Below are 12,146 nucleotides of genomic sequence, written 5' to 3'. Positions count from 1 at the left end.
TCAGAAGATGGTGTCTGCTGTCCTGACTGGAGAGAGAAGGTCAGAAGATGGTGTCTGTTGTCCTGACTGGAGAGGGAAGGTCAGAAGATGGTGACTGCTGTCCTGACTGGAGAGGGAAGGTCAGAAGATGGTGTCTGTTGTCCTGACTGGAGAGAGGTCAGGAGATGGTGACTGTTGTCCTGACTGGAGAGGGAAGGTCAGGAGATGGTGACTGTTGTCCTGACTGGAGAGGGAAGGTCAGGAGATGGTGTCTGCTGTACTGACTGGAGAGAGAAGGTCAGAAGATGGTGTCTGCTGTCCTGACTGGAGAGAGAAGGTCAGAAGATGGTGTCTGTTGTCCTGACTGGAGAGGGAAGGTCAGAAGATGGTGACTGCTGTCCTGACTGGAGAGGGAAGGTCAGAAGATGGTGTCTGTTGTCCTGACTGGAGAGAGAAGGTCAGGAGATGGTGACTGTTGTCCTGACTGGAGAGAGAAGGTCAGGAGATGGTGACTGTTGTCCTGACTGGAGAGGGAAGGTCAGGAGATGGTGACTGTTGTCCTGACTGGAGAGAGAAGGTCAGAAGATGGTGACTGTTGTCCTGACTGGAGAGGGAAGGTCAGGAGATGGTGACTGTTGCCCTGACTGGAGAGAGAAGGTCAGAAGATGGTGTCTGCTGTCCTGACTGGAGAGAGAAGGTCAGAAGATGGTGACTGTTGTCCTGACTGGAGAGGGAAGGTCAGAAGATGGTGACTGTTGTCCTGACTGGAGAGAGAAGGTCAGAAGATGGTGACTGCTGTCCTGACTGGAGAGGGAAGGTCAGAAGATGGTGACTGTTGTCCTGACTGGAGAGGGAAGGTCAGAAGATGGTGACTGTTGTCCTGACTGGAGAGAGAAGGTCATTCCATCACCGGGGAGGGAGGAGGAGGGAGCGAGGGGAGTTGAGTCGGAGCAGCACCACCACAAGGAAGCAACTGTTTTCTCAGATTGATTTTTGATTAAAACTATAAAGATTTTTTATGTAAAACTGCACCCCTCCAATCAAGCTGGGCTGCAGCAGAAGAGTGTCCCATCCATCCATACTACTCGGCCAATAAATGTTCACTAACTGTTCAGATGATAATGATGTCCCTCTGCACGCAGACAAAGAGCACCAGAGTGAGCAGACTTGGTGACATTGTGCAGCACAGTGAGTCAGTGAGTCACGCTTAAGATGGATTTGCTAAAGCCCTTCAATTTAGCCAAAGCCAAAAGAACACAAGGCGGCCATTAACACACATTCTACCCTCAAGCCCCGCCCCCCTCTCTGTGTCACCATGACACAATGGGAGAAATTAATGGAGGCCTCGGCGCAAAAGCATCAATGTTTCCCAAAGTAATTCCCGACCATATGAAGAAACTCATTATCCCCGAGCATCTGCAGTGGAATATGTATTTAATATGCAGGGGGCCGTCTTACACTCTGACATGAGCCGAGGAAGATAATCCCTCCGAAGATTAAATTAAATGTAGGCTGGACTGTTCAGTGCTGCTATTGTTTTCATTAGTGCAGAGAGGCATTGTACTCGCTGTGTGCATGATATTAAATCCCGCCTCCGGACATCCATACCCACTCCTGCCCCGCCCCCCCCTTCCTCTTGATAAAACATAATGTCATTCGAGGTCTATAATCTCCAAGCAGCAGGTTAGCATTATAGTTTTTAAGCACACTTAGCGGCTACAAAATATGCATTTGTGTGGTATTAAAATAAATCTTCTGTTGAGATGAAAGCAGAAGGTGCACTACACTCCATTTGCTCCTCTTCACTTCAGGGTGGGGGTGATGGGGTGGTGTGTGTGTGTGTGTGTGTGTGTGTGTGTGTGTGTGTGTGTGTGTGTGTGTTTGTGTGTGTGCGCGGGGGGGGGGGTTATGGGGGTGAACAGACATGACATTATTGTGAGGATAACACACAATATTTTATTGTTTATTTAAGTCATCAAATCCTTTCTGTTTTGAGTGCTTTTTAGGGGATGTCAACAGGTTGCAGAAGAGAGACATCTGCGAATGTCCAATGTACAATTATGATTTGATTTCGTTCCTGTCTGTCTGTCTGTGTCTGTCTGTCTGTGTCTGTGTGTGTGTGTTCCATGTTGGTGTGAAAGATAATTCTATCTTAGAAATCTTGATTTTCTGACTTTCTGAAATCTCTCAAACACAGCACGAGTTGTTGATGATGGTAAAAGATGTACATCTCTTAAGTCAACATGAACATTCATTTAACGTTGAACCATGAGGACTGGGCCTCCAGAATTGGAGGGGTGGGTCTGCAAAAGTCCCACGGACAAATACACAAGTAACACAACCTGCCCGTCTTCCACTCTGCTGTCTTCCCTCATGCAGACCCGTGTGTGTGAGACTCACCTCTGGTGGGGTGGTTCGTGGTGGTCCGTCCCTGCGTGTGTGTGTGTGAGACTCACCTCTGGTGAGGCTGCTCGTGGTGGTCCGTCCCTGCGTGTGTGTGTGAGACTCACCTCTGGTGGGGTGGTTCGTGGTGGTCCGTCCCTGCGTGTGTGTGTGAGACTCACCTCTGGTGAGGCTGCTCGTGGTGGTCCGTCCCTGCGTGTGTGTGTGTGAGAGTCACCTCTGGTGAGGCTGCTCGTGGTGGTCCGTCCCTGTGTGTGTGTGTGTGTGTGTGTGTGTGTGTGTGTGTGTGTGAGACTCACCTCTGGTGGGGCTGCTCATGGTGGTCCGTCCCTGCCCCTCTCTCACCCCTGGTCCCCCTCTGTTAGCCCGGCGTGGCTGATCAAGCTGTTCCAACAACTGGAAGACATCACAAGTTAAACACTCATTATTTTAATTTGATGCTAATCATGTGTTAATGAGACTAATCCTCGCAATGATTCAGGTAATTTGCTTAATGGCTGCCTAGAGTCCAGATTACAGCAATCAGTCACGTTTGATAAGACGTCTGTTGCAGGGCGGAGGTGTGGGAGGGGAGATGGGGGGACTACTTGCAGGTAGTGAAGGTGGAGGAGAGGAGGACAGGAGACAGGTGGACAGGGGACAGGTGAGGGGCAGCAGAGCGGACCTCTGGGGGGGAGGAGACAAGAAGACATGCTGGTTCACAGACCCGCTCACCTTGAAGCCGTTAACCTCTGGGCTGTGGTTCTGACTGGGGACGAGCTTTTGATTTTCCCACTCAATCATGACTCGACACCACACTCACTGTCCCATCAAGTCTGATGCTGAACATGACTCGACACCACACTCACTGTCCCATCAAGTCTCAATCATGAGCACCAAGATGTGGCTTAACAAGGGGATCAAAACATTTGGAGATCTTTACGAGAACAGCGTATTCAGATCTTTTGACCAGTTAAGAGATGCCTTCAACCTCCCTAGGGAACACTTCTTTAAAGTCCCTGGAAACCAGAAATATTTCTTTATTATTTAGCATTTTGAGTTCATCACATCACAGGACCCTATGTTAATAAGCCACCAGCCAAATTTGAACGATGATGAACGTCGCAAAGTATATACATTTAGGTTTGACAGTCTGGCAAAACTCATGAGAAAATCATTATTTTTTAGAGTGTATTTCTCCCGCGGACTGTGTGGGCGTGTCCCATCTGCAGCAGGTTTTCCGAGAGAGAGAGAGCGCCAGACAGAGGGGGGGGAGGGAAACGGAGAAAGAGATCGAATTACACAGCGCGAGTGTGTGTGTGTGTGTGTGTGTGTGTGTGTGTGTGTGTGTGTGTGAGAGAAAGAGAGAGTAACCTGCGTAACCCGCCTGTGTGTCTCTCGCTCTCTCACTAGTCCAGAGAGAGAGAGAGAGGGAGAGAGAGAGAGAGAGAGAGAGAGAGAGAGGCAGAGAGAAGCACGACGGCACACAGAGTGGGAGGGAGACGGACAGCGAGGGAGCGCTGTCACTGGGGGCAAAGAACGGACAAAAGGAGGGTGGGTGCGGATTGCGCGCGTGTACAAAGGTTATATAGAGCTTATGACGTCATAAGCTCCTGCGTTTTAGCACCTCGCGCACTGCTGTCTTCAATGAGGAAGTACTTTGTAGAATCTTGTAGAAAAGTGGCGATTTTAAGGCTTTGGGTTGAAAGTAATGTATAATAATTTCGGAGGCACAAAATTACTAACATAAGACCCTAAATAACATAGTTAGAACGTTTTTGTGGATTTTGGTTTCCAGGGACTTTAAGTATCTACAGGTCAGACACTACATCGGCTCACAGCAAGGTGGGCATCCAACCCCGTTAGATCCTCTTCCAATTGACGAGATTCTAAAAGGAATCCAACACCCCAGGGGGTTTGTGTCCATAACTTACAGTAGAATGCTGGACTTGATGACAAATAAAAAACTTTAAAATGTAGGTTTAAATGGGAACAGGATCTTGACTTCACTTATGAAGACTGTGACTGGGAGGCGTTATGCGAGGGCGCTCAATACTTCTCTTATAATAGTCGTCATAAGCTTTTGCAGTTCAATCTCATCCATATAATTTATTTTACCCCGGAAAGACTCCACAAGATGAATGACACCATATCAGAACTATGTCCTAGATGTAAGATAGATACGGGTAGCCTTATTCATATGTTTTGGGAATGTATGAACCTGGAACAATACTGGGGTTCCATCTTTGATGCACTGGAGAAGATTACAGGAATTGAGTTACCTCGCTCACCAAGATTGGTCTTACTCTGAGACATTTCGGTACTTCCCATTGATAAGAGGAAAAAGACACGTTTCATTAAATTAGCTTTGATAGCTGGAAACAAATGCATTGCTATGCTATGGAAGAGTGCGGACCCGCCTCCTATCTCCATGTGGCTCAAAGAAATTGCCTCATATATGGCCTCTGAAAAAATAATGTTCAATCTTAAAAAAAAACCTGGTCTCTTTGTTAAATGTTGGAGTGACTTTAGGCTGGGTTCACACCGACGACCCAAGCCTTGCCTATGCCTTGCCTTTACCCACGCTTTTTAATAGGCGTCCGTTTTAGTCAACGAGGCTGTGTACACCGGCCGCCTGAGCGTGAACCCTGCGTGTACCCACGCCTTGCCTGTGCCTTGCCGATTTTATCGTTCAGGCGAGAGTTCTATTTTCAAGCCGACAAGGCGCGTGCAGGCAGGCTTTTCTGTCAAGCCATGAAAGAAAAACGCGACAATATCCGTGGGAAATGACAAAGTCAACTGAATTTCAAAATAAAATGGAGTTACTACAACCGTGTTGAACAGAGAGAGAGAGAGAGAGAGAGAGAGAGATTGATGGGTGGCTATCACGTGGGGCTTTCTCCCTGTCTGCAAACAAATCTTCATGAGAGAGAATAGCGACCGAAGCAAGATGGACAATGTTGTTGTGCCAGCACATATTCTTGCAAGATCACCTCTCTAAAATGTCCGACTATAGTCAGACCTGGTTATACATATCCAGCATCAATAGAACATTAAATATATCAGATTTATTTTACCTAGAGGCTACCCATGACAATTCTGGACAACACGTGAAAAAATACAGTCGGGAGAGAGGAGAGGCGCTTGTGACTCGGCTCCAGGTTCGGCGTGCAAAAGCCGTGCGGTGTGATCGCAAAAGCGTGTAACAGGTTCATGCCCAGCTCAGCGTAGGCGTGGGTTGAGGCAAGGCAAGGCGTAGGTTGTCTGTGTGAACTAAGCCGTAGGCGGTACCTAGAAAATATATAATTGTCAGCTGGTTAAACAAAATATTGGTGTAACAACAGCTATTATATACTGCATACAACGGTTGTTTTCTTAACTATTTATGTCTTGATTGTTAATGTCTGTGTTTTATTGAATGTACTGTCATCCTTCTGTTTTGTTTTCTGTTTTGTTCTCCCCCTGTTTCCTATTTTTCATTAGGGGAGGGTGGGAGGGAAGTAACTGGCGGGGTTTGATTTGGGGTAAAGTATGTGATAATCTCTGTACTTCACCTGTAAACTGAAATGAAAATGAAAATACCAATAAATATATTGTTAAAAAAAAAAAAGTCTCAATCATGACTCGACACCACACTCACTGTCCCATCAAGTCTGATCTCAATCATGACTCGACACCACACTCACTGTCCCATCAAGTCTGATCTCAATCATGACTCGACACCACACTCACTGTCCCATCAAGTCTGACTCAATCATGACTCGACACCACACTCACTGTCCCATCATGACTCAACACCACACTCACTGTCCCATCAAGTCTGATGCTGAACATAGTGCATCAAATGGACATAAGAAGTCAACTGCACACACAACCTGAGTACACGCCTACAACCATAGAGCCTACTACTGCTGTCCATCACCTACTGCACCTACTAGCATACAGTATAGACACAAATAATATATAGCTACTCTTCAATAAGTGTATTTAAAGGGGCCATATTATGCATTTCTTAATTTTGTATCATATGTTTGTTTTCATTGTTACAATCTTGGATGGTCATATTCAACATGGGCTAAGCTTCCTATAAATAGGTGAAAGTGTTTTAATGTTACCCCCATGAACCCCCCCTCCCTCACATGAAGTCTCGTAGACGAGAGCACATGGATTTGTGCGAGAACATAGTTCTAGTGACGTCAGGTTACCATGGTGATAACAAGCCTAGCCCGGGCCGGCAGTGCGCGCGCGCCATAGCCTTCACTAGTGTCCTCTAGTAAGAGAGTGGCGTCAGCGGAGGACCAAAATGCAAGACTCATTAGCCAATGAACAGCCAGGAATGGGTCTCGCGCTACTTTTGCATGCTAAAATAAAGCTGATAATGTACAATTTGATTCATTTCAAGGGATGAAAAACCCTTTCAAAGTACAACACTGTCTATTTTGATGCAACTCGACAGTGCTGCTTTTTTTACTGAAGAGTTCCACTTTCTACTTCCTGGAAAAAAACTGGTCCATTGGAGTGAATGGAGATGTCGGAACTCTTCTATTATACGGCTCTGGCCTTCACCCGTCCCCCCTGCCCCTCCCTTCCCTGTTGTGACTGCTCCAGTACACTGCCGACATGTCAAACTAACCCGCATCACCAGGCTCTCTCCAACCTGGCTGTCTACAACAGTAGTCTCATGGAATAACGGATTTCAGACCGCAAAAACAAGGAGACGACTTGGAAGTGAGCCAGGATGTAGAAGTGGTAAGTTCTGAAAATATGAGTCTCATTCCAGCATCGGTTGTACCTAGCAGCTAGGAAGCGCTAACGTTACTTACCACCGGCTGGGTAACGTTAGCACTTGCTATTAGCCTAGCAGCACAGCTGCCTTTCATAGACATGAACAACCGATGAATGACGAAGGCACACATTTTCAGAACTTGTAACGTTAGTCCAACTTGCTGACTTCTCCAAGTCCTCATTTTGGTTTGGTCCGTGTAGCCTTTGCTAGGAGAGGCACACTATAGTCACAAGCATTTGGGAAGTTAGCTAACTAACTAGCTACATTAGCTGTTGTGTTGTGGCTTGAATGTGACGACAATAGTGTGAAGCTCCCCGGGCAGGGCGGGGAGCTGTAAAACAATTATATAAACGAGCAAGGGATTGTCAAAACGAATTTGACCATCGATAACAAACGTGACACCACACGCTTTTTTTACACGAGATCGATTCACCCAGGTCAACTGCTGACCTATAGGTGACTGCACTTTTTAACACTTTTTAAACACTTTTTAGCAGGTCCTAAGAGGTCACCTGGAAGTGATGTCACTCGGGCAGTTTGTGTTTTTTAGTGTGTGTGTGTGTGTGTGTGTGTGTGTGTGTGTGTGTGTTGAATGCATTTGGAATTGCTCAACCGTGATGTTTTTTTTCTAACAGCATATATCAGGTTTGGATGAAACAGTGTTTGTTAGTTTGAGATGGATGGTGTACAGTCCACATCAGGACAATGGGTTATCTGGGTTAACATGTACGATCCAGTTTGAACCAGGCTGATAGATAATTATAGACAAATAATCTGCATTGTTGCATTGAATCATGAGGAAGGGAGGAAGGCCTTTTGTCTGTTCTCACGGAAGCCCAAATAAAAAGGGACAAAGATGCAGCGATCTTTAGTTGGCACCTTGGCCATGACAGGTCCTTGGCAGATTAAACAAAGACAACACAGAAACTTGGCAGCAATCTTCAGGTGATACTCCCGCTCCTGTGAGTGAAGATGTATTGCTTAATGATTACACCGCCGTACGAAAGAACTGAGCTATGTTACACCACAAGGTGCACTGCTTCTGGAATGTGACAGAGCAAGCGTCAGTGACAGTCATGAAGAACCACATATTATCTCTATCAGGCATGGAGCAGAGGCTCAAACCACAGAAACTCAACATTTTGGCTGATATTGTTATGACAACAAGTCAGGAAACATCACAATAACAGGGTAGAAAATGTTAATGTTTCGGGGCAATTTGGATAATTTTCAGTGCAATTTTTGCAATTACAATAGCATTTTTATTTATCCAGGTCTCAATCTTTTTTTTTCTTAGTTGCCCTACAGTCTATGCTGCAGAGACCAGGAGGCAATTTGATGTTTCACATGCTTGTGCAGTGTAGGCTCACTTTCCTCAATACAAAAAATCACACCCAGGGTGTTGAAGTACTCATACTCTCTGAAAATACCTTTTATAGCATCATCTGATTTTTCTTTCCAACCAAATGCACAGTAGTCCACATTTCAATTGAAAGCTCTCCTCCTTGTACTACCGTGGTTCCTTTTTCCTCTGAGAGCCTGCTGGAACCTCCAGTAATTGGTCAGAAAATCCAAACCATCCAAAACATATTTTCACGGTACAACCGAACCGAACCATGGTCTAGTTTGATCCGGACGGAGGCCACCTCTCTTCATCGGACCAAGCTTCTGCTGTTTGGTCTGGACTGTGGCCCGGGGAGAGGTTGGATTGGAGAGTGGTTTTGTAGGCCTATCAAAATGGAAAGTCCGGACCAAACAAAGATGTGAAAGCCCCCCTAACAGTGACGTTATTCCTAATTAAGGTCTGGTTTAGGCGTGGGGGGTGGGAGAGGTTAGGTTTAGGATTAGGGTCTGGGGGAGGTTAGGTTTAGGCGTGGGGGGTGGGAGAGGTTAGGTTTAGGATTAGGGTCTGGGGGAGGTTAGGTTTAGGCGTGGGGGGTGGGAGAGGTTAGGTTTAGGGTCTGGGGGAGGTTAGGTTTAGGCGTGGGGGGTGAGAGAGGTTAGGTTTAGGGTTAGGGTCTGGGGGAGGTTAGGTTTAGGCGTGGGGGGTGGTGGGAGAGGTTAGGGTTAGGGTCCGGGGGAGGTTAGGTTTAGGCATGGGGGGTGGGAGAGGTTAGGTTTAGGATTAGGGTCTGGGGGAGGTTAGGTTTAGGTGTGGGGGGTGGGAGAGGTTAGGTTTAGGGTCTGGGGGAGGTTAGGTTTAGGCGTGGGGGGTGAGAGAGGTTAGGTTTAGGGTTAGGGTCTGGGGGAGGTTAGGTTTAGGCGTGGGGGGTGGGAGAGGTTAGGGTTAGGGTCTGGGGGAGGTTAGGTTTAGGCATGGGGGGTGGGAGAGGTTAGGTTTAGGGTTAGGGTCTGGGGGAGGTTAGGTTTAGGCGTGGGGGGTGGGAGAGGTTAGGGTTAGGGTCTGGGGGAGGTTAGGTTTAGGCATGGGGGGTGGGAGAGGTTAGGTTTAGGGTTAGGGTCTGGGGGAGGTTAGGTTTAGGCGTGGGGGGTCGGCACTGCGGGGTGTCGGCAGATAGACGGGGCACCGAACAAACATGGCCCACATGCTCCCTTTTATATACTATACTGCGTGGATGTGTGTGTGTGCGTCTCTGTCAGTGGTCTCATGACATCACTATGACATCATCAGTGATGTCACAATGCATCAATGGGACTGTGATGTCATCAGGCAATTGTGATGTCATCAGTTGCCCGAGTGCTTTTCTTCCTAAGCATTTGTTCAAGGCTTGAACCCCTGGTATGGCCGTTACATTTATTAGTGGCCGGGCCAGCGAAGCGGCAGGGCCACTTATTGTATTTGCCTGTATTATTATTCTTCTCCCGGGAAGTTCGACTTCGCATGCATGAAAATAAACCAATCTTTGCACAAAGGTCCAGTCCCATGCCAAACATATTTGATGCAAATTTGGCGCCAATAGTCCTAACGGTGACACTACAGCGACCGTCTAAAGTTTCAAAATTGGAAAATTCCTAAAAAATCAGGCATACGTGCTACAGCTTTGCAACTTTCACCAAAATGTGGGCCCAAATGAGGAGAAACTTTTGTACACTGCAACCTATGGCCAATTGTGAAGTCTAAAAACTGCAAAACTAATTAAACCCTACTCCTCCCACATTTCTTCTTCAAACGACACCAAATTTCAGCATCTGCATCGTTAGACTGTCCTACACAAAAGTATCAAACAGATTTTCGATTGGTCAAAAATTGAGCCCACAGTGCATCAAAATGTGGATACACTGCCTAAAGTGAATCTTAATTGCCCTAATTACCTAGGGCAATTAGGTTGTATTGTGATGTCATCAGTCACTCGAGCAATTGTGATGCCATCAGTGATGTCACTCGAGCAATTGTGATGTCATCAGTGATGTCATAAATCTTTCCTTTTGCCCACAGTGCATCAAAACGTTGAATTCTGGCCCCGTGTATAGCCTAATTGCCTTAATTACCTATGGCAATTAGGTTGTATTTGTGATGTCATCAGTCAGTCAAGCAATTGTGATGCCATCACTGATGTCACTCGAGCAATTGTGATGTCATAATAGCTTAAAGTAGAGGTCTTCACGGGTCCAAAATCACGGACCCGGACCCTAATGGACCGGGGGAATTTGTGCCCGAACCCGTAATGGACCCGTCTATTATTAGATATCTGAGACCCGGCCGCGTTCAGAACCGATAAATGTCGGACCCGGACCCGGAGTGGACCCGTCTATTACTACAAATCTGAGACCCGGCCCCGTACAGATCTGAGAAATACCGAGGCAGAGACTAGTGGTGTCGACGTCTCAGTTGCTTGTTAACTGCTACAAGTTGTATATCAAATGAAACTTTGTGCATCTTAACGTTATAGCATTCTCACCTGGTTGATGCTGCCTAACGCTAGTTAGATAGTACAGTGGCAGTCTCTCTATGCTACCGCCGTTCCTTCGCCCAAAAACACACACAACAGCGCTAGAAACAATCACATACATGTTGTGACTTGTGTACTCACCATGCGATCATCGAATAATAATCCAAAAGTACGGGAAACAGTCATCTTCAATTAAATCCATAGCAAGAGGAGCCAGCAAGAGGGTTACCTCTCTGCAACGAAAATCACTTCCTCGTTTGCCTGAGGCGCATGTGTGCGCCTCATGTAAACGAGGAAGTAATTTTCATTGCAGATGGGAATGCTCTTTGCTAGTTATTTTCTCTATGGATTTACTTGCAGTTTGTGACAACAAGCCTCACGTGTGCTGTTTTGATGCGTTTCTCTCGTGATCAGCGCTGATCGCCGGATCCACTGGGGTCTTATTGGACCCGGCATTTCACTGTCAGAGCCCCGAGACCCGTGACAATCGCTATCGGAACCGACCCAGACCCGGAGGCACTTCTTTTGAATGGACCCAGACCCGGCCGGGTCCGGGTTGGAACCTCGGGTATTCGGGGGGTCGGGCATACCCGAAGACCTGCCCCATTGCTGCGCAGCAGCTATAATTGTTATTGCTTTATCATTATTATTATTATATTGCTATATTATTATACTATACTCTATACTGCCAATCTAGTGGTGCAATCTGGTGCGATTGATGAAACCTTACTGGACTCCACGTATCGCGATTTCTAATGTCACGATTTTTTGAATCGATCTTTTATTCCAGAATCGATAATCGCAAAAAAAATTTGGTGCCCGCAGTCAGGCCACTCACTGAACAGCAGGCCAGGCGCTGCCTACTGGTTTACTAGTGGTTTTATTACTTTATTAGTTAGTCTGAAGTAATAATTACACTTCAGGGTTAAAGTGGGTGCATCTCATTGTAAAATTGGACTTGGCCCAAATTGGGCTTCAAACGGCCCAAATTGGGCTTCAAACGACCCAAATTGAGCTTCAAACGGCCCAAATTGGGCTTCAAACTACCCACATTGAGCTTCAAACAGCCCAAATTGGGCTTCAAACGGCCCAAATTTCACGCGCGTCGGCCCATATCGGCCTGGCCTGCTTGGTATCTAATGCCCGGC

This window comes from Poromitra crassiceps (genome assembly GCF_964638095.1).
Source record: "Poromitra crassiceps genome assembly, chromosome: 10".
Classification (NCBI taxonomy): Eukaryota; Metazoa; Chordata; class Actinopteri; order Beryciformes; family Melamphaidae; genus Poromitra; species Poromitra crassiceps.
The sequence above is the reverse complement of the archived record's forward strand: the minus strand, read 5'-3'. Positions refer to the sequence as shown.